The sequence below is a fragment of the Aotus nancymaae genome, unplaced genomic scaffold (assembly GCF_030222135.1).
Source record: "Aotus nancymaae isolate 86718 unplaced genomic scaffold, 86718_ANA_hifiasm-v0.15.2.pri h1tg000020l, whole genome shotgun sequence".
Lineage (NCBI taxonomy): Eukaryota > Metazoa > Chordata > Mammalia > Primates > Aotidae > Aotus > Aotus nancymaae.
The window spans coordinates 32936960-32959239 of NW_026988432.1; the positions used below are offsets into that span (position 1 = coordinate 32936960).

The window sequence follows — 22280 nt, forward strand, 5'->3', positions numbered from 1 at the left end:
CCTGAGAACTCAAACATACCAGAAGGTATCCGAGGACCTACCTAGGAAAACAGTCGTATTATACATACACAGCAGGCAGAGAGCCAGAAAATTAGCTTAAAAACAGCTTAGAGAGAGGAGGCAGGGAGGATCTCTAGATCTGTTCTGCTGCCACTGCCTTGTATATAAGTCCTAATAAACTTATCTACTCAACAAACTAGACTTGTCCCAATCACTCTTTGGTCTTTCAGTTTGGGGAAAGGTTTTTTAAATGTGATTCCAGGTTGTTCTCATTACAATTGTTATGAGGATTTTGTCTCCCCTCCTATTCCCTTCTTCATTGTTTTGAACAAAGCCCTCAGTGATGGCCATGTTGCTATAGTTAATGATTAATCATTAGTGTCATCTTAATTGACTTTTGTGAAGCACTCTCTTTACTTGTATTCAGTATTCCACACCACATTCCCCATCTTAGCCTTGACTGCTGATTCTTTCCATCTCCCTAACCTCTAAATATTGACTGGCTCAAAGCTCAGTTCATGGACTTTTTCCCTTTTTTTCTGTATACTCATTATTTAGTTATCTAATTTAGTCTCATAGCTTTAAATATTAACTAAGTCTAATGACTCTTAAATTTATATCTTCAGCCTGGACCTGTCTTCTGAATACCAGGCTAATATATACAACTACCTTCTTTAAATCTCTACCTGGATGTTGTAGTAAGCTTTTTTATTATTTTCATTACTATTACTGCCACCATTATTGTCATTGTCATCATCATCATTGTAATTGGCTCTCTCCATAAAATAAAATTATACCACTTAATCACTTGGATGATAGTTCTAACCTTATGACTTCTTTTGGCCAATTAAATGTGACATGTGCAGTTTAAGTAGGTTTTAAGATGCAGTATGTGAATTCTCATATCTTTTTTACAACCATCACTGTGATTAGGAACATTCGGGTTAGAGAGGCTGACCATAAGCTTTGGTCCCAAAAAGGAGAAAGCAGAAGCAGAGTTGTATCCAATTCTATAACATATATGTCACTTGAGTAGTACGTAAACTACACTGTTGTAAATGATAGAAAATTTTAGGTCAATTGTTACTCGGTGTACAGTTATCAACAACTTAACATGTCCCAAAGAGAATGCCTCCCTCTCATATGTGATTCTTAGTTATTCTCACTCAAGTAAGGATGATTTATCCCTCCAGTTTCTCATGATCCTTGGCTCATTCTTTTCTGGAACATTATAAAAGATTTCACTGTCTCATCCTTCAAACTATAACAATAATCACTTCATTTTTCATTATAGCCCAAGACATCATTCTCTATTGGTCCAATTAGCTCAACAGCCTCCTTTCTGAGTAGTCTCTCTGCTTCCACCCTCACCTGGTTAGTCTTTCTTCAGTTCAGTAGCCACCATCATGTTAAGATATAAGAGAGATCATGTCACTCATGTGATCAATACTCTCTGTTGGTTTTCTTCCTCACCAGGAGAAAACAAAACGAAACAAAACAAAACAAACACAAGGTCCAACCAATAATCAGTAAGTCCCATTCACCGCCCTTCACTTTCTGACCTCCTCTCCTAATACTCTCCCTGTTATTCATTGCTTGTCAGTTAAACTGGCCTCCTCACAGTAATTGAATGTAATAGACATCCTTCTACACCAGGACCTTTGCATTTTGTTCTTTCTTCTACCTAGAATGCTCTTTCCCTCAATACATGTTTACTCTCTCACTACTGATGTAAACCTTTCTCACCTTTCTATTCAAATTCTAAAATTGCTCCTTCCCCCATTTTTTTTCTATTCCTGGACCCTGTTTTTCATTCTGCCAGAGTACTATCTACTGTCTAACATAATACAAATTTACTTCTTTAGCATAGTTATTGTTTGTTTCCCTCACTAGAATACATGCTACAAGAGGGCAAACATTTTTGTCTGTTGTTTTTTAGATTCAGTATCAAAAAGAATGCTTCACATGTTATAGATACTACATAGACATTGAGTGATAATTAAATATCATGACAGTTGTATCATGTGATTCTAGAAAATGGACCTACTTCTCATAACTGTAATTTAGAATGTTTCTAGAGTTCATTTTATGAGTGGATTTGTTCTATTTAAGTGGGTAATGCTGTATCAGACATCTACTGAGAATTTTCCTTTCCTTCTTTTTCCTCCTCTTGTAACCACACCTCCTTTATTTTTCTTATTTCTGCTGTACATACTCTTTATTTAACATCTGTTTTTAGAATGTTATTTACAAAAAATTTTTCTGCCTCCTGTTGAATTACATATTCAAAACGTTGGGAAGGCTTCTTTTCATTTCTCCCTGAATCTTTTAAGAAAAATTCCATCTTTCCAGGAAGTCTAGAAAATACAGCTCTTAATATTGTATTTTAACCTTCTTTCATAACTTATTTCTCTATTCATCTGTATTTATAGAAATAATAACAAGCTATTTAGGCTTATATATATTTAAAGATACTTACCTAGAACTTCAATGGTCATGAATCTTATTTTTTCTGATGTATGGCATGATTTTTAAAAGACATCAGAAATTGGCAGGTTAGGTAGACTACATAAATTGTCAAAATCTTGGTCACATTTTAGGTTTATTTTCTAAAAATAATGATTTCAATTAGCTAGATCAATAGAAAGTTACTAGCTCTCATTATAGGATTTAATGTAGTTTATTTTAATCAGATTACTTTCCTTGTAAAAGCTGGCATATTAGGGCAAGGAAAGAGAATAAGATTTTGATTCATGGAAAGAAAGAAGGGTAAACTTTGATTATACTGCCTAGCTTGAGGAGAATGGCTGGGTTGAACCCTTGTAATTAGGGCCTTGAGTTGGACTGAACATTGGATTGCACAGGTGTCTGGGCTCTTGGAGCACACAGGATGTCAACTGTGAGAAGAAAACTGATCTGAAAGGGAAGAAGAACCAAAAAGAAACTGTTAACTACAGAGTTCTAGCAACAGTCATCACTGCTTGTGCATTCTCTTAGAAACAGACTTTTCCACAAAACCCAAAGGGTGGTTGGATAGTTAGGGTTAAATTACTTAATTATAATCTTTTGCGTGTCATGCAGTATACACATTCATGCAGGGATTGGGTGATTTTGCCTATGGCATCTTCACAAATGGTGAAATAACAGGCAGTAAAATAACAAACTTTAAGATCTTTCTTTGTCACATTCGTTGCATTATCACATCTGTTGTTTTTTCCCCCCAAACAGTGAGATGATCAATTATTCACGACAGAATGATAGCAGTTTCATAATAATCTCACTTGTGGATGAAACCACCGTGTCCATGTAGGTACCCACAGAATCTGTTTTACCAGAGGAATAAGTCACTATTAGCACTCACCTTCTCTGGGCACTTCTCGTCATCTGATTTGTTTAGGCTTTAAAAAAATTACTGCAGAAGAATTCTGTAATTGTCACTAATGCAGATTACAGCACTAGACACTATGCAATGCCTAATGAATGGCCTCATTACTGTCTTTCAGTAAACAAATATAATGAATATTGAGAGAAGCTGAAACTAGAAATACCTGTAATTCTGTTTATTTTTAAAAGCGGGTGTATAACGGGCCGGGTGAGGTGGCTCATATGTGTAATCCAAGCACTTTGGGAGGCCGAGGCGGGCAGATCACCTGAGGTCAGGAGTTCGAAATCAGCCTAGCCAACATGGAGAAACCCCGTGTCTACTAAAAATACAAAATTATCCAGGCATGGTGGCTCATGCCTGTAATCCCAGCTATTCCAGAGGCTGAGGCAGGAGAATCCCTTGAACCCAGGAGGCGAAGGTTGTGGTGAGCTGAGATCGCACCATTACACTCCAGCCTGGGCAACAAGATCCAAACTCCGTTTCAAAAAAAAAAAAAAGGTATAGGTGTAAATGTCATTTAATTGTCTCTTCTTGATTGGTAGACCAGGGATGAGGTAGGGCTAGGGGAAAGGTTGGAAGCTAACTGAAGTTCACAGTTGGTAGATGTCTAGTGAGCTAGTGGAAATGAAGCTGGTTTAAGGGAAGCCAATGAGGTCTGGTGGAGTTCAGGGTAATTCTTCAGGGATCAGGAGAATCACCCTCACTGCTAAATTAAATTAAGGTCAGAAACAACACTGGTGATGAGGAATAAGGAGCATTACTGTATTCCAAGGGAATAAGCCTGAGGCATTTTAAAATTTCTGGGTTGCGTTTATGTTTGCCTTATTAGACATCAGTTCTCCCAGCTCCAAAATTGACTATAGTAATTGTCTAAACCGGTTTCCCTGTTTTTTATTTTTTTAATTGATCTTGTGCTTAAATTTACAGTAGTGTTTACAAATATTTGAAATCAACATCAAAGTTTGGAAGCTAAATTTCTCTTTTTCTTTTTCGAATACACCACGGATTTATTTCTGGGATTCCTGGTACTAGAATTTTTCAGTGCATTGGGGAAGTGACAGCTTCAGGTAAAATGTAAAGCTGATAAAACTGTTTTGGTCTCTGAGTCCTCTGTTTTTACATTATTTCTGTATCTGTTCATTAAATGTGTCTTGGGAACCTAGAAGCCCCAGATTCTATTTCTACAATCAACTTGTTCTCAGATACTTTTCTTTAACTAAGATATATTAATATAGTTATATAATTTCAAGATTATAAGGTATCATAAGATCATTTTATGATGGTCACAGAAAACTACATAAAGAATTACTTTTCTTCCTATGGGGCTTTTGTATTTAAATACTTAAATAATTAAACTGTCATAATGAAATTTTAACTTCATGAAACTTGGGAGGGGTGTGTTTTTACGTCACTTCCTGAAGCCTTTTCAATAATACCATGTAGGAAATCACCCTCACTTACAAGCAGAATTGATAAAGGTTTTGAATTATACAAACAGTCTCAATTTTTTAAAATAGACTAATCACATCCTCTGTTTCTGGATTTTGTATTTTGCTAATGGAAGTCGTTTCTCCAGGGATTCTTTTTTTTGAACTTTAGAAGATGTTTTCATACTGTTTCTTATCCTGCAACATCTAATAAACTCAGTAATACCTTAAAGAGTGTTTGTTTCCAGGAGCACAAACAAACAGATGTTATATGAGATATCAATTTCAGTTCATTCACATGGAATGATTGAGCGATATGTTGGAATAGAGTGTCAAGGCATAGATAATAGAAAAAGAGGTGGTTAATGATAGAGAGGACAAATCATGGTTTTTTTTAATACCTTATCATGGGATGATTATGGTCTGTAAGGGTAAAAATGTGAACTCTAAATTTAGCTTCTTATTGAGAAGAACCTTGAAGGCTTACTTACTCATTTCATCTTTAATAAAATGAAATACTTTGAACAGTAAAGTAGAAACTAAAGTTTAGAAAAACATGGACTGAGCTTTATAGCTGATTCATATCATCTACTGCATCTAATGCAAGTCAAATAATATCATCATCATCATCATCATACAACTTGATTGAATAGCTTGGAGGGATATGTTCAAATTTTATGGTTTAGTAAGGTCATTTAAATAATTTCAAATACTCTTTTAATTCTTTCTGGTAACATTGGATAATAATGAATTTAAAAGTTTGAAATAAGACCTAGTATTTGATAGCACAACAGGGCAACTATAACCAATGATAATTTAATTGTATATTTAAAAATTAACCAGAAGAACATAATTATATTGTGTGCAACACAAAGAATAAATGCTTTAAGGGATGAATACCCCATTTACCATGATGTGATTATTGTGCATTGCATACCTGTATCAAAGTAGCTCATGTACCCCATAAATACATACACCTACTATGTACCAACAAAAATTAAAAATTAGAAAGTTTACAGTCCCAGGTGATGTGAAATGATGCAAATGTATCCCTGAGGGTGTATTAACATGTGGGACTATTAACTTTAGATAAATGGTTGGGGGAAGGGAGAACTTTATACCTCATATGAAACTCTCCTGGGGTGTTTGGAGTCTGGGAACAAAAGCCAAAGTTAAATTAAATAAGGATCATAAATGATTCAAAATTAAATAAGAAAGAGAATTAATTGCCCTAGTCACACATTTCAATCTGAAGTTTCCTTATGCAAAAATAGTTTTCCATTAAATTTAGGTATTTTAACAGATTAGTTTTGAAATAAAATTGAAGAGGGGGATAAACTCTCATTTGTAGATTAATTTTTCAAACAATACAGCCAAGATATCCGTGCTCATTCAGATGTGTCTGACTTGCAAATAGAAATGTACAAAGTGATAATTATAATATCCATTCAGAATTCTTCACAAATTTCAGTGAAATCTATAAACTTATCAATTAAAGTATAGAATTAATTTTATCTTTTAGATCTACAATACAATTATCAAGTTCTCTACTAAAGGAGAGTAGAATTGCAGGAAGAATGAGTTCAAGTAACTATAAAGAGAAATATAATGAAATTAAGGATTAGGCTACTAAGGAAGATTATATCTGGAGAAAATGTTTTAAAAAAACATTTAAAACATAATTCTGGAGATACATATAGGTTTATTGGATTTCTTCAACCCTAAAAATTCTATAATCACTAATGTTTAAGAAAGAGATTATTCTGAAAAATGTGTCTTAGAATAGCATTATGATCATATGTAGGAATTAAAATTTAATATGCAATATGTCCATTTCTTCACAATTGAGTCTCATAATCCTAATGGGTTTAATAAGCAGGAACACATTTGCATATTTTTACAAATAAATAAACTTTCAACGTTAGATAATTTTAACCATGTGAGTGACAGAACCAAGGTAAGCCCTGGTATGATAGAATTGCCACTCATGGAAGATGTATGCCAGGGTGATTTCTAATATTCCACATTGGCATAGCCGTATATTGATGTGTGTAATTCCAGCTTTGATGAAAGCAACAGTGACAATTCCATATGGGCTGCATCCAGATTTCCTGGAGCCTGACTAAACTGTTAACTCTTCTACAAAATGGATCAGCCTCTATTTCTAACAAGTCTGGCATTTCTCCTATTAGGTGGCTGATGCTGAAAGCAAAACAATATTTGAGAATCCTCTGTCAAGTTTGTGTGGAAACAATAAAGTCAAGGCATTGGTATGGTTCCTTTTTGTGTCATCATTTTGGGCCAGAAAACAACTACTCTTTTCCCTTGACTCTCCCTTCATGCCTGCTGACGGGGCATTGAGAGCTAACAGTGTGAAAAAGCTGCAAACTGCAGAGGGAGGCTGCTCCCACACACCTCATTAGGCCTTTAACACATTTGACTTTGTCTTTCCTTAGCACAGTGCATATTATAATTAGAAGCAGTTGGGTACTTCCTATTTTTCTCTGAAAGGTGTAATTGGGTAACCAAGGAGCTGTCACTTTCTGGACATTGCCAGCTTTGCCATCTGCCTTTGGAGCATCAATTTACTGGCTATTTCTTTAAGAGGTTGTGACTCATGGAATGTTCCATTTTAAAAGAGCTCACCGGTTCTTTTGTTTAATCTCTTATTTTACAGATGAGAAAATTGAGGCCAGGAAGATTAAATGTCTTACACATGGACACATGGTTACTGGATTTATTTCAAGTTGCCTGGTTTAAAGATTAACTATCTTTACACAATACCAATCTTTTATATATCCATGATCCTTTTATTTTCTCCAAAGCTGGCAACTTCATGAGTCTAACAGGTTAAATTGGCTCATTTTCTATTTGGATATGATGTGGAACATTTAGGTATAAAATACAAGACAAATGGGGGGAACGAGGCTATTACGGAAAAGCTCCAGGCTGTAGCTTCAAGAAATTGTTTTGTTCCTCATTGTTCACCATGTTACAATATTGCTCTGTAACTATCATAGGTGAGAGGAAATGTGGCAAAAGAATTGGACAGAACAGGCAAATTCTAGTCTAGACTGTCATCACCTTGAATGTTACTCTTCTATAAGACTGTGGTAAAGCAATGGAAATAAATTTGGACTGAAGACAAAGGAGTCTGAAGTCTTGCTACATGACTAACTGGCCATATATATTTATTGAACAAGACGTTTAGCTTACTGATTATTGGTTGTCATTATGTAGTATCTCAGCAAATTTTAGGGTTTGTGTATAGCTTAGGCTCTAAGCAACAGGCAAATAGCCAAGTACTGTGAACTTCATGTGATTTTTTTAAATTGATTTTTACCTAAAATAGAATTCATTATTTATAAAAAAATAAGAGTTAAGCTTTAGTAATACCGAGTTGTAGGATTGTCTTTGAAGGTCTGTACCTCTGTGTTTTAAATCACGCCACTGCCACCATTCTTCTTCCATCCTCTTCCTGTACACTTGTCAGGCTCATAATTCTGCCTCATTCTTCCACATAAGCCTGACATCTTGCGAGTCTTTGTCCACCTTCTTCATGACAATTAATAGGGAGGTTTAGAGGCTCCTTATTGCAAAATTCTAGATATAATGAAATATTGGCCCTCCTCTGGATGGGCAAGGTTAGAATCCATTGACAATTTGTAGCCAGTGTAAAAAGAAAGAATCTGGGTAAGAGATAAAGCTGGACATCTGGGAATGTTTGTCAGCCAGTGAGAGAGTAATATGACCTCAAGCTTCCTATTCTTACCTGTCTCCTTCCTGGGGTATACATCTCTAATATATCCAGAATTCCAGAAATATAAAATTTCTGAACTTACAGGAGCCCTGACTAGAAAATGAAGTTATTTTGAGCTCAATTTCCTGCTTTGAGAGGTTTCAAGGGTAACTGGAAAATATTACTATTACTTTGACATATTTTTTTCAATAACTTTAAAGCTCTTTGTAGCTCTTGTCCTATACTCTAATACGTTCTATAGTCTCCTGTCATATCAAACTTCTTAAAGTGAAACTTTATCTTATCATTTCATTTCCTTGATATCTTCAATGACTCTGTTGCCAATTACAATAAATCTGAAGTTCAGGACTCTCTATAACCTTTCTAACCAGACTCATCTCCCGTTACTATACGCTGCTATATAAGTATCACTCAGACCAGGCCACTTCAATTTTGTGGAATAAATAGCCAATTTCCTCATCTTTGCCTTTGCTCATGTCCATGTTCATGTACATTTGTTTACCACACTCTTCCACACTTGTTCACACTTGCTTATTGCATCTGCTCACAGAGCTGATCACAGTTTAGAACAAAGCCTGACATGGTACCTTTCTCAAACCACTTCAGCCCCATCTTAACTCCCGCTGCATCTCTGTTTCCCAGGGACACAGTCTCTATTGATTCAATAGTAAACATATTATAGACATGAAACAGCTATTGAATTGAAGCATTAATAATTATAATCTAATATAATAGCTAGTATTTATTACAGACACCTATTTGTCAGGCACTGTGTGATATATCTCATTTAGTCTTTACAACGATTGTGCATTGTAAGTATAAAATAACCCATTCATGGAAATGGACTCTGAAGCTTAGAGAAATTAAATACATTGCCAGGATTATATAGCTAGTGACAGAGTTGAATGCTCATTGTCTGTCTGCCTCCAAAACCTGTGCTCTCCAGGTTCTGCTCCCTTGCCTCTAAGTAAATGACATTTACCAGAATTTTAAAATTGTATTTCAAATATGTAAATTCCAAGTGTTTCTAACACAATGCACAACTGTGGGGAAAACATGTTTTTATTGATGTTAAAGGAAACTCATGCCTACATCTGTAGTAAATTCTAGAACTACAGCAAAAAAACTGTTAGCTTTTTGCTGTAGTCTGTATTTGGGGTCTGAAGGACTTGTTAGTGTCTCTTTAATAATATCACTGTTTTTTTTTTTTTTCTTCAGACTGAATCTCATTGTCTCTAATCACTGGTTTTACTTGTATGTGTAGCTTCCAATCTTCAATTTTCGTAAATGTCATGTAGATATAAATGTAAGACTCAATTGCTCAGCCTGAGTTTTTGTGTCTTGACGGACAGTTAGGCGGGGGAGGCAGAGAATGCTTGGTGTTGGGTTTCGCCCTAATTTTGTGGGTATTTTGTGCAAATAAGAACTGAAGCATATTTTTGTTCTTGTTTTTTTTTTTCACATATAAATATCTTCAGGGAAACTGGAAATGAAAAGAAAAACACTGAGCCCCACAGTTTCAAGTCAGAGACAAATTATCTCAAGGTAAAAAGCCTGGCCAGGTTGCATATAATTGAATTACAGCCTTTTTATGTAAGATTAATATCAATGTTGACTAAAGGAACATTGTGATTTCAATACAAAAAGGCTCAAATTAGAAAAGTACATTGGCATTTTCTAAAAACCCACCATGAGGTATGGCCTTGTGCCCAGATGATGTAGGTATCATTGCACCTAGGCAGGGCTATTAAAGATTAACTGAGAGACAGTTTCCAGGCAAACATGTTCCTCCTTGCTCTGTTTCGCAGTATTAAAAGTCAAATTGTAGAGACTAAAGCATTTGATTTAAAGAAGTAGCCTCCTCCATCATTTATTCACTACTGTAGAACAAAACCTGGGAGAGGAGTAACATGAAACATTTTGGAGACATTATTATTCAGTGGCAGAGCTTCTATTGACAATTAATTGAATGTTGCAGATAGGAAAAAGGCATTTCTCTCTCAGACATGGGCATTTGTGTTTAAATATTGGAGGCAAGGAGAAGGCAGACCTGTCTTGGGCACTCTTCCTGGGGTCATGGTAAGATGGGAGTTAGGGCAGTGCTCAGAAGAGAAACCATACATCATTTAGTCCCTACTTTCAGAAAGTTGGCATTTTATATAGTTATCATCACCTATACCCCAGAATGAAGGCTGAGCTGACTAACTGGTTCTTCAGGGTCATTGTGCTAATCTAGGTTTTTCCAAATTCCTACCTCTTTGAGCACAGAAAGGCAGCCATAGTGGTTTGAAAAGGGCCAGCCTTATTGGTATTTGATGCAGTATCTGCTCTTCTTTTCGGAGGCTCTGGTCAGTTAAGAACCTAACTAATTGGTTGGAGGCCATAAAGATACTCAGCAGGACAGTGGAGTTCTTATAATGAGTGTCACTGCTTACTTCTCTCTTCCATAATTATTGTTTAGATGATAATTAAAAGTGAAATATAGTTGCAGGGAATAATGTCAAAATTGTTCTATTATTTTGTTTTAGTTGATAAAGATTTGTACACAGTGTATGCTTCCTATATTTGGAATACATTTTCCTTATTTATAAGATAATGTGTTGAGCACATAATCACTGCAGTTCTTTATATAGCAACATCAATGATTTATATTTTAAATTTATGGATTCCAATTCTGGTTACTTTATTCTCAGGTAATCTTGAAAAAACAGAATGTATGAGTACTCAAAGGAGCTAAGATTTCATAAAATTTCTTTTAATGTACTCTTTGGCTTGCCCTTTTCATTTTTAAGAAAAAATGTTAAAACACCTATAAAAAGAAAAGTTATACTATGCATACAGTTTCTAATTCTTGAAATTAATAGAAGGGATGCTGTGACTTTAGTAGCAACATATAACTGAGATTCAGAAGATCACAGCCTGAAAAAACAAGCAATACAAGTTGTTAGTGATAGCACCTCAGGAGCATTATTCAACAGCCTCACAGAGAGTCTTCAGAAGACATGAAAGTCAGATTCCACATTCATAGTCTGCATTTTAAACTTAGAAGGAACTATAGACATCATGAGCCCACAAATTATTTTCAAATAAAGGAACTGAGCTCCAGGTATAGGAAGTGCTTTGCTCAAAGTCATGCCACAGGATTTATCTATCTCCACTTCCAGTTTTGAAAGGAGCCTACAAATTCAGTAGTTGCTTAAAGATTCCTTTTGGTATATGATAAAATTGTAACCAATTGGGAATAGAATAGGATTACCAGCATCTACAGAAAAGAAATGTCCTCCATTGCTTTTCTGTAGACCATGGTAATCCTATGAATGTGTGAGCCATGTGAATTTTGGAAGCCAGCAGCAGAGACACTGGGAATCTCATTTTCCCTAAGAGTTGGAGCTATATGTACCAGCTGGGCTAAAGCCCTTGGCTGGGATGGGCTCCTTAAGTGAGATGTTCCATTAGATTAAAACTAAGTAGGGAGTAGAGTCTCATGGGCTATAAGACTTATAAATTCGGAACTCTGGCATGTTGGCTCAACCCTGAAATATACTAAGTGACCACAGGAAAACCACTGTTCCCTTCTGGCCCTCAGTTTCTTCATTCATAAACTAGAGATGATGTTCCCTCTTCTGTCTACTATACAGGATTGATAACCAAGATCAAATGTAAAAGTGGGTGTGACAGTATATTAAATGTGTTTTAAAACATAGACAAATAGGAGTGACTATTCTTTTAATACCTTTACTCCTCATCAGATCCTAATTCTTATTTGAACAAGATTGCCCCTTTTAGATCTGACAATTGCAAATTACACTCAAGTGACCTGCTTTCTTTTTTTTACCTGCACTGTTACTTCCTGATTGACTTTAGACATCTCAGGAATATCAATGGGTTCTCATTTATTGGGTTTCTTGGTTCTGTTTTCAGCTTTGTAAGAGGAAGTGTGTGCTCTGGGGAAAGCCGTATCGATTTTTAGACCCTTTAGGTTTTGCCTCAAGCTTCAGAGAACCAACCTGTCTAAGGCTTATATCTCTTCTGTGTGTGGCCAACACCTAGTGACTGATCAATGTAGGAGTATAAAAAGGTGTGGCTAGCTCAGACGACAGGGGGCAACTCTGAAGGGGCAGAAGTTTCACATCGCTCCATGGGGTTGGCCAAGACTGTCAGCAGACTTGCAGTGTAGCTTGATTTTTTTCCTCCTTTCCAATTTTCTTCCCCTTCCTTCTACAGGCATTGGTACCAAGATAATTATCTAATAAACATTTTACATGCTAAACACTGTGTCAGTATCTGGTTCTCAGATAACTCAACCTAAAACTTCCGTGTTTTCTTATTATTCTCTCTTCAGGGGGAGAATCAGTCTGGGACATGAAGACCTGAGTAGCTCTATCTATCCAATAGAAAGATTGCTAGCCAGGCCCGGCATCCCCATTCTACCTCTAATTCCTGTCTACATGCCATTGACTCTCCTTGTAACCTCAATCTCAGTTTTCCAACTTTGGATGATAAGGTTAAATTCCATGATAAAAAATAAATGCATTGCACCTAGCAGAGCTTAAAGGATCATGTTTGGTGTGTGATTTTATTGTTCATTGCAAAGCATTGGGATGTAATTAACTTTTAAAATTCATGCCAGGCCGGGCGCGGTGGCTCAAGCCTGTAATCCCAGCACTTTGGGAGGCCGAGGCGGGTGGATCACGAGGTCAAGAGATCGAGACCATCCTGGTCAACATGGTGAAACCCCGTCTCTACTAAAAATACAAAAAATTAGCTGGGCATGGTGGCGCGTGCCTGTAATCCCAGCTACTCAGGAGGCTGAGGCAGGAGAATTGCCTGAACCCAGGAGGCGGAGGTTGCGGTGAGCCGAGATCGCGCCATTGCACTCCAGCCTGGGTAACAGGAGCGAAACTCCGTCTCAAAAAAAAAAAAAAAAAAAAAAAAAAAAAATTCATGCCAAAGAATGTCATTTACAATTACCAAATGAAGCAGCAAAACCAGAAACAAACAAACAAACAAATGAAAACAGTGTCTAAATGCCTGCTGACCCCTGTCCAGGCTCATGGGGAAAAATGTTATTTAGATAATGAAAACTATTGAGCCATTTCCCATTTAGTCAACTCATTCTCTACTTTCTTGAATTTCTGCCTATATGATGATTAGATGGCCTTTGGTGTTTGGTCTCATTGTCTGTACTTGAATTTGGCCTAAGAGGGTCTAATCCTATAGCTCCTTGGTAACTGCTCAGACTTTAAATATCTTCTTCCCTATGTATGAAAGAAGATAAATTAAGATGGGATTCCTTGAGTTAAAACCCTGTCACATAATTTGTGTGTTTTTTAAATTTCTTAAATTTTTTTGCCTATGAAGAGTGAGATGTTATGCTTGATACTAGTGAGTAGATGGTGGCTATGATCAAATCAGTCCCTGCTTTCGCTGTGTTTTGAGTCAAATGGAAGAAGCAGAAAAATAAATAGGCAGTTATAACTTAATGGAATAGAACCTGGTAATGGAAAGGTCAGAGTGCTCTTGAAATTGGAGAAAGAATACAAAACAGGGCTTTGTAGGTCAGAGAAGCTTTCATTTATCCCAACTTTCTCTGAGTGCACACTGAAATGTTAACTGTGTTTTTCTCCAAGTACTGGGAAAAGGGCTGCTGGTCACACTCTCTCAGGATGTGGGGAATTATACACTCTAGACAGGCCAACTCCCAAGGCACCTGGTGATGTAGAGCAGGGCTGAATCTAACTTGGTTTCTAGTGCCAAGGAAGGGGAACTCTGTCCAGTGCTGCAAGGAGGTGACAATTCTGCATAGAAGGTGCTCAGGTCCTTGTATTTGGCTCCTCCGGCACCGAGTTTAACTAATTACCTGATGCCAAAGATAATGAGAGAAATTACCTGGCTATTTAATGGAACTCAGCTTTTTCTTCCCAAATTCAAGCTATTGCTTATAAACTTTCACATTCTATTTCCTCTGTTTGGAGAAACTATGGTTTTTATTGCACATATTTAAATACTTCTGTGCCTTGTGCTTTAAGGGATCTAAAAGAAAAAAAGAGGGTTACATTCTATAAAAGCGTGTAGTTTTTTTAAGGAAATAAAACAATAGCTTAAAAATGAAAATTTTAGCCAAAATTATATATTTTAAAAGATATATTTACAATATAACCAATAATTGTTGTGTTACTTATCTAATAATAATGACACTTAGCTATAGTATGCTATAATGAAAAGCAGCAGCAAAGGCCAACCTGTCATTCAGCCTAAGATTCTTTCCCCCTCTCTTCCATTCTTTGTCTCACTGACTTCCACTCATTATCGGTTCATGTGCCACCTACTTCACGGAGCCTTCACTTTTTCCACTCTGTGATCTCTGCCTAAATGCTCTGGCTCTGTCCTACAGAGCCCTGTAATCATACCTGCAATCTTTTATGATAACTACGTACATATATTTTGATCTTTCTTATTGACCCGTAAAGTCTAGGATTGTTCTTTTCCTGTGTGCAGAAAAGATTTATGGAACTCTTGTGTTTCCTGAATCTTGAAAGAATAGCACCCTATTTATCTGTCCTTAAGTAGGCGTATGATTTTGAGGGAGAATGTCTTCTGGGACTACCACAGTTAGTGATGTATTCAGCAGAAAAGAGGTGGCAATAAAAGGGCATTGGAGTTAGGCACTAGTATATTCTCATTGTAAACTATCTTCTGGAAAGTTAGAAATGCTATGGAGCTAGAATGAGTTTCTTCTAAATAAAAAAAAAATTGTTACACTTGATTTAAAACATTAGTGCTTAAATATTGACCTAGACCTGAAACCATGAACACTCTGTACTTTCATGATGGTGGCGGCAGGTGGTTAAAAAGATGGCCTCTAAGATACTTACTTCTATGCTTCACTGAGTCCTCTACCAGGTTTACTTGCCTATATTGCTTCTAGGGAAGTGCATTATCATATGTCCACAACTGGTCCAATTTCAAATGGATTCCAGAAATTATAAAAACTTTAAAAAGCTAAAGCATCAATGGTTTTATGGAACATTGAGTAGAGATTAGCAAATGGAACTCCATATATGCTAAGGGACCCTGACGTTAGTCATTTTTCTAAGAGCAAATCAGAATTTAGAGTCACATATTCAAAACTGTACTTCTAGCCTAGCATGAAGTATCCTGAAAGGGCATTCTATGGTGAAATACTTTTGGGAGCTTTGCCTACAATTTCCCCCTCTTGAAATATCATCGTGCATTTTAGCTATTAAATGTTCTGCCAGGCTCTGCAGTAAAATAACCAGTTAAACTTTGTTTAACCTCTCTTTTTCTGAACTAACTTGATCTCAGAATCTTATAATTGTGTGTATTACCAATTATAATTTCATGGAACTAGACTTCTAAGGAACAGTTTGAAAAAGGCTGACCTGGGCTCTTTGTTCTGCTGCTCTTTAGTACAACGTCATGCCCATATCTAGAAGTCAGTATTTCTCCTCTCGCTAACCAATTTCTTCCTTAAGACTTTTTAACAAAGATATTTGTACAGAACAAGATAGAAACTGGCATGGTGTCCATTTTTAACTTTGTAATGTAGCTTCCAGAACATTTTCCTGAACTTTTTTCATGGAATAATAATTACAGAGTAACAACCATTCTATGAATGATAAAAAAATAAGTGGAAAATAACCCTTGCTTTAAAGAAATGCATAGTTGTGCCAGGCACTGTGGCTAATGACTGTTATTCTAGTGACTAGGGAGGCTGAGGCAGGAGGATTGCTTGAGGCCAGGAGCTCAAGACCAGCCTGGACAGCATAGACCTCATCTCTAAAAATGTTAAAAATAAATACCTAGATATGTAGGCACAGAGAAAACATAAAAGTATTAACACCAACAAATACCGACCACAGGTATTAGAATTTCGAAGAAACAGCAACCAATAATTATGAGAAGGATAAATTTTCTAGGAGACAAAATTGGAGCCAGGAGTTGATACACTTAGAGGAATGAGCTGGGTAACACCAAAGAAATTCCTCCAAACTAAGTTCTAAACGAATCCAGGTTCAAGTAATAAATGATGATTTTAATTAGGCTTAAGTTTACTGCCATGTAGGTTACTACTGAGTCAGCAATTATGTAGTTTGGGAAGGAACACATAGACAATATTATACATCAGTATTTAAGGCTCTCTCGTGCCTCCTGTGTTTCTCAGAGACATCGCCTCAACTGACATTCACTGGTTTCAGCATCCCACAGGAGTGGGAATTCTCCCAGACTGGAGAAGCTCAGTGCTTTAGGCTCTCTGCACGTTTTTTGGTTTTTTTTTTTAAATTCTGGCAAGGCCATATCAGCCGGCAAGAGTTTCACTCTTACCATGTAGGGATTCATTAGTAGACCACAACTATGAGATTTCGTGTTCTATTTCTGTCAACATCACTGGGTTAGCAGTGGGTAGGGCCATGGCCTCTCACAGAGTTGATGGAGAGTATTTCAAACAAAAATAAAAATTAAAAAACTGACAAAATTAGGAAACCAGGAAGAGAGCTTTTATGAGGTGAAGTTCTTATTCTTTCAGGGACTTGAATTGAAAACTCTGTACATGTATATATGTTGGTATGGTCCTTTATCTAAAACCCAGGAGAACGCTGCCTCTCTCAGTTTTTGTAGAGAGAAATGGAAGAAGGTAGCTTGGGCTGCCCCAAAGCCTTAGACACAATGATCACATCCCTGTTTCTATTTCCCAGATTCCCTTGCCAGGAGAAGCCTGCTGGAGAAAATAAAGTGTTCCCATTAAATCTTTATAATTTAAGAAGGGATTTGGCATATTATCAAAGCCTTCATCAGTGGTTTTCTAAGTGGTAGATGAGGTTATCCTTTTGCATGTTTTATAAAGTTATCTAGTTTGCATTAAATATGTATTGTGTATATTCTGTTATTTTACACCAACAACTTGATGCTGCCAGTAATTTTGCCTTCTTTCTCTGAGGTCCCATGCTCTGTCCCTCCCACACAGTACACAGCTCCCTCTGGGTTCCAGGGAAAATTGGGCAGCACTACAATGAAAATGATGTGTTTCCCCAAGTCTCATTTTTAAGGCGCCTTTATCAGGTTTAATTAGACAGCTGCCATCTCTCGTGGCTTGCAGTGTATATTTAAGGAGAGAAACATGAGTCGTCCTCTGTGAAATGAAAAACAATGTCATCAACACTGTCTCTCCAATGCTCTGCTGGCTCTTTACCCATAGCCTAGAAACACGTTTGAGCTCTTTCCAGGGCTCTGTGGAGAGTTTCTCAGTAAAGATGTGCAGATTGTGTTAGCTTTGATAGCGGTGTTTTTATAGGAAAATGCCTAAAATGGATTAAGCATTTCAGGTGGGAAATGTCTGGGCACAAAAGGAGCAGACTGTTTTTCTCTGGAGCATGAGAGAAGCTTGACCCCAAAAAGACAAAACTAAATGTATTTTCTACTCTACATTCAATTCTGATCTTCAGTAGTCATCTAGTATGTTTTGGGTCCTGAAGCAAAGTAGGCAGGTGTGCAGATAGGGGAACAAGTGATAGGAGGGAGAAAGATGAAGTGAAAAATCTCTGTGACTGAGCATATCATGAAGTGCTATGGAAGATGGTGCCTCCTCCTACTCTCCTACTCATACTTAAGTGACTTACTATCCTGTTTCTTTGCCTTCTATGCCTGTCCTTGATGTTAGCTGTTTCCAGAATTCCCTGGATAACAGTGTTTAGGTGTGAGCTACCAGATGATATGCTCATTCTAGACAGGTATCTAGAAGAGATGGTCCCTTTGACACCGTTGGTTTTTAAATTTGTTTGTTTGGCTATGATTCTGTGTCATTACCATTTCTGAAACAAACTTCAGCAAGACAAATACCTATTGTCTCTTTCAGTTAATTTCCATTCTTCCAGAAATATAGGGGAAAAAAAACATTGAAGACACTTCCAGGAATCTCTAATCTTCCCTAAAGAATGACTTGGTGATGTCTGAATCCCTCTAGTGTCCCTATGAAGCTGAACAAATCTCTAGCCAATATTTTAGAAATTAGCTGCAAATTAGCTTTTCTTCCCTAGATCTTTCATCATTTCACTCAGCATTGGCTTCCCTCCTCACCAATTTTCCTGATGTCCTGGGCATCTGTGGAGCCAGGAAGTGTCAATTAGGAGGTTTGTGACTATATTCCAGGCTTCAATGCTACCCAGGATCCAGACATTGAAGTGGTAAAATATGTGTAGCAAGAGATGAGAACCTACGATGTATTTGGCTTAAGAGGGAATAATCAGAATGAAACAAGTAGAAATGAAGAATTGTTAAGAAGCATGTGGGTAGCAATTTTGGTTGCTTCCAGTGTGCCAGTCACTGTGGCATATACTGCATATAAACATCTTATATAATCCTCAAAATCATCCTATGAGGACTTATGTTACATATAATGACATGTAATCACAGGTTCAGTACACATTAGCACCTATTATTTCTACTAGCTGTTTGCTCTCCATGACATCAGTTATATGAATTGACTGATTACTTTGTCAAACTATTTTGATCTCACATACTAGAGTAAGAAATCTGTTGTTTCTTCAAAAAGTAGGGACGATGTTTACATCATTGGATTGTGAGGATAAAATGATATGATGATTCATGAAAATGAAACATAGCTGTTGTAATCTATAGGAATTGTTCAGTAGTTAATGCATTTTCTTCTTATTCTATCACTGATTAATTATAGAGTGTGATGTTAGTATGCAAATCAGAATTGAAGACTGATGATTGTTGACAATTTCTGCTGTTCATTTGGCAAATATTTATTGAGAACCTTTAATTATCATAAATGTTATGTGTAATACAGAACTAAATAAATTCTCTTTCTACAAGGTGTTTATAATCTAGTAGATTAAATAAAGCATGAAGAGGCATTAGATATTTTCCGAGATAAAACCTAAGTGGAAAAGAATGTAGAACTGAGGAGCCTTTTGTTTCAAGAACAGATCTGATTTTTCTAACAAAACTTTCCCTAACGCATTATCTTTTTCTCCAAGTTTCCACTGTGTGTACCTGTATGCATGTGCATGAGTGTGCACACACATGTATTTTTAGGTGGAAGTACAAAAAAAAATATGAAGTGTATTGAGGTATTTTGGAAAACTCTATACATAGCTTCCTTGCATTGAGGGGAAGAGGGCCTTTTGGTCCTTTAATGATAATAGGTTGTTAACTTCTGGGTGTAGTTTGTGTCCTTGCCCCTCTGGGTGGTCTGCTAGTATGTGCTGCTGACGGACGTAGTTGCCAAATTCAGCGTTATTTGCGAAAACATCTACTCTCAATTCTTCTTGTCCTTGCAGATACTGTTGAATCACTGGCTCAATTTTTATATTTGTTTCTAGGTACCCTTGCACTCTATTTCCCTGGGCAGACTTAATGGCAAGCCCATTGTCTCTCAATTCAACATCAGTGCCACGTGGGAAGATATATTAACCTTGTAAATCCAAACTTACTGCCCCTTTTATGCCTGGCTATTCAAGATGTCATCATCTTGAACTATTCTTGGGCTGCTCTATTTTAGGGGATAGCTGCCTGCTGTGGAGGTTTCTTCCCAGAGTTCTAGATGGGGAGCCAGTCAAGAACTCCCTTGGCATTTCTGTTATCTAGTAATATCCTTTCCTGCTTAGGCTCTGAATCACTTTGGTGGGGAGATTTGGACTCATATTTAATTAACTCCTTTTTCTCTCTACAAAATAGCAGACTGAAAGAGTAAATTTTCTTTACTCTGTGTATAACTCTTCTAACTCTAGTGCTCCAGAACTTCTGGACTAGCTTTCATGATGGAAAAAGTGTTCTCTCCGTAGTACCAAAAACCTGATAAGTTGAGATTCATCATAGTTCTTTAGGATTCACAGCACGACTTGCAGTAAATGGCTTTACATAATAAAAATGCAGTATTTCCCCTACCCTAGAGATCTGTGGAACTTTGAACTTGAGAGAGGTGATTTGGGATATCTGGAAGAAATTTCTAAGCAGCAAAGCATTCAAGAAATGACCTGGCTCTTTCTAAAAGTGTATGCTCATATGTGTCAACAAAGAGATTATATGAAACTGGAACTATGTTTAAAAGGGAAGTAGGCAAAAAATTTGAAAACTTTGGTGGCTGGCCATGTAGTAGAAAAGAAAAGTCCATTTTCTAGGGAGAAATTCAAGCTGGCTGCAGAAATTTGAAAAAGTAAAGAAGAGCCAACAGTTAATTGCCAAGACAATGGGGAAAATGTCTCCAGGGTATGTCAGAGAACTTTGCAGCAGCCCCACCTATCACAGGCCCAGAAATCTAGGAAAGAAAAATGTTTTCATGGTTTCATGGGCTAGGCCCAGGGCCCTGCTGCTTTGTACAGCCTCAGGACATGATGCCCTGCATCCTAGACGCTCAAGCTCCAGCTGTGGCTAAAAAGGGCCAAAGTACACCTTGTAGCATTGCTTCAGAGCATACAAGCCCCAAACCTTGGCAGCTTCCATGTGCTGTTCAGTCTTTGGGTGCACAGAAAGCAAGAGTTGAGATTTGAGAACCTATGCCTAGATTTCAGAGGATGTACAGAAACACCTGGATATCTGGGCCAAAGTCTTCTGCTAGGGTGGAGCGCTCATGGAAAACCTCTGCTGGGGCAATGTGGGGTTGGGTCCCCCATACAGAGTCCCCACTGGGGCACTGCCTAGTGGAGCTGTGAAAAGAGGGCCACCCTCCTCCAGACCGCAGAATAGTAGATCCACTGATAGCTTGCACCTGAGTCTGGAAAAGCTACAGGCACTCAATGCCAGCTTGTTAAACCAGCCACAAGGTCTTTACCCTGTAGAAGCACAGGGGTATAGCTGCCCAAGGTGATGGGAACCTACCTCTTTTATCAGCATTCCCTGGATGTAAGACATAGAGTCAAAGGAGATTATTTTGGAGCTTTTGGATTTAATGTCTACCCTGCTGAGTTCCAGACTTGCATGGGGCCTGCAGCCCCTTTGTTTTGGCTAATCTCTCCCTCATGGAACAGGAACATTTACCCAATGCCTATAACTCCATTGTATCTTGGCAGTAACTAACTTCTTTAAAACTTTTTACAGGCTTATAGGCAGAAGGGACTTGCCTTGTCCAAAGATGAGACTTTGGACGTGGATTTTTGAGTTAATGCTGGAATGAGGTAAGACTTTGGGAGACTGTTGGGAAGGCATGATTGTGTTTCAAAGTGTGAGAAGGATGAAATTTAGGAGAGGCCAGGGTTGGAATGATATATTTTGCCTCTGTGTTCCCACCCAAATCTCATGTTACATTGTAATTCCTAGTGTTGGGGGATGGACCTGATGGGAGGTGATTGGATATGGGAGTGGATTTCCCCCTTGCTGTTCTTGTGATAGTGAGATTAAAAGGGTATAGTACTTGCCCCCTCACATTTTCTCTCTCTTTCCTACCTCCATATGAAGAAGGTCCTTGTTCCCCTTCACCTTCTGTCATAATTGGAAGTTTCCCAAGGCCTCTCAGCCATGCTTTCTTTTAAGCCTGCAGAACTCTGTGTCAATTAAACCTTTTTTATTTATAAATTACCCAGTCTCAGGTAGTTATTCATAGCAGTGTGAACATGGACTAATATCTAGAAGGAGAAAGAGGCAACCAAAAGTTATCTGTGGGAAAGGAGACAAAGGAGACTAAGGACAAAACTAAGTTCAGGACTACATGGCAGCAACTCTACAGGTG

General features: G+C 37.4%; 1 pseudogene; it reads left to right on the forward strand.

Moving 5' to 3' along the window:
• The window catches only part of LOC105709008 (keratin, type II cytoskeletal 8-like), an 84841-nt pseudogene that overhangs the window by 5433 nt on the left and 57128 nt on the right, over positions 1 to 22280 (forward strand).